At 55.4% G+C, this 3,948-nt stretch overlaps 1 protein-coding gene across 1 annotated transcript in view; it reads right to left on the minus strand.

The window, feature by feature from the left end:
* EIF3K (eukaryotic translation initiation factor 3 subunit K) overlaps positions 1-3,948 on the minus strand; it is a 12,977-nt gene that overhangs the window by 997 nt on the left and 8,032 nt on the right. The gene's annotated exons all lie outside the window — the stretch shown is intronic.

Raw genomic sequence — 3,948 nt, forward strand, 5'->3', positions numbered from 1 at the left:
TGCCGATCCCAGGAATTCCAGGTGGGAATGAGCCCCCTCAGGTGGGCTTTGGCGCCTTTTCCAGGGGTTTAAGCCCCCCAAAATTCCAGGGATTGGAGGTCGTTAAGGAGCCCTCGTTAGGGCAGGAATGAATTCGCTCCCACATTCCCAAATTCCCGTTAAAATGTGGCGGAGCTGAAAGAAAATTCCAGAGGGAATAAAAAACCCATCCAGGCGTTCCCCTGGGCTCGTTAGCGGGGGTTAATTAACACCATTTGCATAATTAACATAATTAACGAGGCGCCGCTGAGGCCGCTTGTCCGGCAGGAAGAGGGAGGAGAGGGAAAAAGGAAGGAAAATCAGGGAAAATGACCCAAAATCCATAACAAGTGACCAAGAATCTGGGAAAATGGGGAAAACCCAGGGAAAGGGAGGAAAAAATGAGGAAAAGTCACCCAGAAATCAGGGAAAAAGGAGGGGAAACGTGTGGGAAATCACTTGAGCGTGGGAAAAATTATCAAAAACCTGGAGAAAATGAGGAAAAACTGGGAAAAGGAGCAAAGAACTGGGGAAAAGAGCAGAAAAGTGGGGAAGTGACTGTAATACCAGGAAAACGGCCCAAAATGAAAGGAAAATTATGAAAAAACCATGAAAAATGACCAGAAATCAGGAAAAGCTCCCAAAAAATGGGGAAGGTGATGAGAAAATTTGGGAAAATGACAGAAAAACTGGGGAAAAGTTAAAAAAAATCAGGAAGTTACCAAAATATCAGGAAATAGGACCAAAAAAACTTAGAAATGGCGGGAATTAGCAGAATAATTGCGGGAAATGACCAAAAATCAGGAAAAATGAGCAGAATTTGGGGGAAATGACCAAAACTTGAGGGGATAACCATTAAAAATTAGGGGAAAAATACAAGAAATCAGGAAAGACGAGCAGAACTCCGGGAAAATGAGGATTTCGGGTGGTGCTGTCTCCCATCCCTCCCACCCCCGTCACCTCCGGCGCATCCCGGCCCCGCTCCCCCATTCCCGGGTTTTCCCCTCCCCTTGGAATGTTTTTGCTGTTGTTTTTTTGGAAGTTTTCTGTTGCTTTCGCTGCATTTGCCGCTCCCGGGGGAGGCCGGAGCACGGAATTCTCCTCATTCCTTGCCCTTATTCGGCTCCGGGCTGGGATTTTTGGGAATAACACGGTGAACTCCGGGCAGGATCCTCACCTCCCGCATCCCAAACCCCCCGGGATTCTCCGGGGCTCAGTTTGGGCCTAAAAAAGGTGGGATTTGGGGCAGCTCCGGCACCGGGGCCGCTGTTTTTTGGGAAGCTCCAGGTCTGCAGGTGGGTCAGGGCGTTCCCGCATTCCAGGGGGGATGAGCAGCTCCGAAATCCGGCAACTCCTGGCTGGGGGTGCGGCAGCGCCAGGGGCGGCACCCCCGAATATTCCATAAAAAACGGGGCTTGGGGAAGGTTTTCCAGGTCAAAACCACCTGTCCCAGCCTGGATGGGGCTGGCTTTGCCATATTGCATGATTTCTTCCCTAAAAATCTCTCCTAAGTTCAGGAAGTTCCGAGGTTTCTGTGCCAGGTGGGTGGAAAGGACCCGGCACGAGCTGGAAAATCCCCCAAAAATGGGAAAAGCAGGGAAATATCACCAAAGGCAAGGACCAGAGGGAGGAATTGTCCCCGCTGAGGGATCTGTGATCCCCCTGGATCCGTGACTCCCGCTCTGGATCTGTGATGGATCCTGAAGGATGCCGGATTTTCCCGAGTTCTCTTCCCAGTGTCTCCAGTGCTGGAACTGGGAGGAAAAACACCTGTTTAAGGCAAAACTTCCTGGTTTTTTATGGTGGGTTCGGTGTCACCAGCAAGGATGGACGGACGGACGGCCACCAGGAAGGAAGGAAGGAAGGAAGGAAGCGGGGACAGACACTGGGAAGGCCGGGAAGGCCGCAGGCCGGACGCGGAGCCGCCGTTCCCCGCTGCTCTCCTGCTGCTCTCCCGCTGCTCCGGCCGCATTGCTGGAATTCCAGAGGCGAATCCCTGGGGCCCGGACACGGCCCAGTGGGAACGGCCCCTTCCCCATAGACACCAGCCCTGGTCATCCCCACCCAAAGGATTTTCGGGATATTCGGAATTCCAGCACCAACCGGACCCCAAACCGCCCCAAACGCAGGAATTCAGTGGGAAACCAGGAGCTGATCCAGGAGCTGCCTCTGATGGAGAATCCGGAGTGACCCCAGCCCCATCCTGGGGAAAGGGGTCTCATTCCTGGGGGAAGCAGATTCCCAAATTCCCCACTGGTTTTCCCTCTGGGATGTGACACTTCCCCAGCAGGAGGAGGAAGAGGAAGAGGAAGAGGAAGAGGAAGAGGAAGAGGAAGAGGAAGAGGAAGAGGAAGAGGAAGAAACTCCCTGGGAGCTGCAGACATGGAAAAGGGAGGATGAGTCCGGAAAGCGCTTCCGATACCGGATCAGGACCGGGAGAATCCCTAAACCCTGCTCATTAAGCACGTAATTAACCCCTGGTGCTAACGAGGCTGCACAGAGCTCATCCATCCCTTGGCATTCCAGGTGGGAATGCCGGTGTCAGTCCAGCCCGGGCTCCTCCGCAGCCCCTGAAGTCCAGCCGGGGGGAAATCCCCGTTTTTAGCACCAGAACGCCCCAAATCCTGACAAATCCAAGGAAAAATTTAAATTCTGGACCGAGACGCTGTGGGAAGCAGCAGGAACGGGGTGGGAAACGCTGGGATAGGAGTGGGAAGTGCTGGGAATGGGAGGAAGTGGAGGAGGAAGAGGAGGAGGAAGAGGAGGAGGAAGCTCACCCTGCGCTTCCTGTGCCAAAAATAATCCAACTTAGCCCGATTTTTTCTTAGAAAACCAGGAAAATCCCAGGTAACCACGGCAACGGACCCCAGCATTCCCGATTCTGAGGTGTCTCCGTGCCGGGGATCCACGGAATCCCCCCAGGACAGGGGGCTCCTCCTAAATATCCCAAAACCGAGGGGAGTCAACCCCAAACGACGGGAATTTGGCCAAAATTCAGGGAACTCAACCCCAAATTCAGGAAAGTCACCCCAAAACTCAGGGAGTTCACCCCCAAATTAAGGGAATTAAGCACAAAACACGGGGAATTGAACCCAAAATTAGTAAATTAACTCAAACCTGAGGAAATTCACGCCAAAACTCAGGGAATTCAACCAAGTTACGGAAACTAAACACAAAACTCAGGGAACTCAATGCAGAACTCAGGGAATTAAAGCCCAAACTGTGGGAATTCACCCCAAAACTGCGGGCATTCACCCCAAACCTGGGAATTCCGCCCCGTCTCCAATGATTAACCCGGAACACTCCGGCGCCCGCTCGGAATTCCGGGCCAACCCCTCCCAGCTCCCGGCGTTTCCCACGCCAGAGGGTCCCGGTTTTTGGGGGGGGGATGATCCAGGGGACCGCCCCCGTTGCCGACCCGCACCCCCCCCGTTGCCCGCCCCCCGGGAACGCGGCCGATCCCGGCGGATCCCGGCGGATCCCCCTTTCCCCAGTGCCCTTTATCCCGTCCCGGAGCGGAGCCGACGCTCTCCGGAAGCTTCTCCGCCCGGAATCGGGGGGGTGGGGACCCTCCGGACCCCCCCGGAACCAGGAAAAATCCCTCGGGATTCGCCCAAACCGGGCTGTTCGCTCCTCATTTCCCCCTCCCCAGCACGGGAGACCCCCCGCCCACAGCCCTGGGGGCCCCCAAAGCCCACCCCCACCCCTGGGGTCCCTCAGGTGTTGTGTCCCCCACCCCCAAAACACAGCCCTGGGGTCTCCCAGAGTGTCCCTCCCTAATTGGGTGGGGGGGTTCCTCCAGCCCTGACCCCGCTCAGGGATCCCTAGGAAGTCCTGATTCCCCTCAGATCACGGCTCCGACACCTCAGGGAACCCCCACACCCCCTCAGGGACCCTCCGCAATCCCCTCAGGGGCTCCTCCCCAACGGT

Source organism: Corvus brachyrhynchos, unplaced genomic scaffold (assembly GCF_000691975.1).
Source record: "Corvus brachyrhynchos isolate BGI_N302 unplaced genomic scaffold, ASM69197v1 scaffold543, whole genome shotgun sequence".
NCBI classification, from domain to species: domain Eukaryota; kingdom Metazoa; phylum Chordata; class Aves; order Passeriformes; family Corvidae; genus Corvus; species Corvus brachyrhynchos.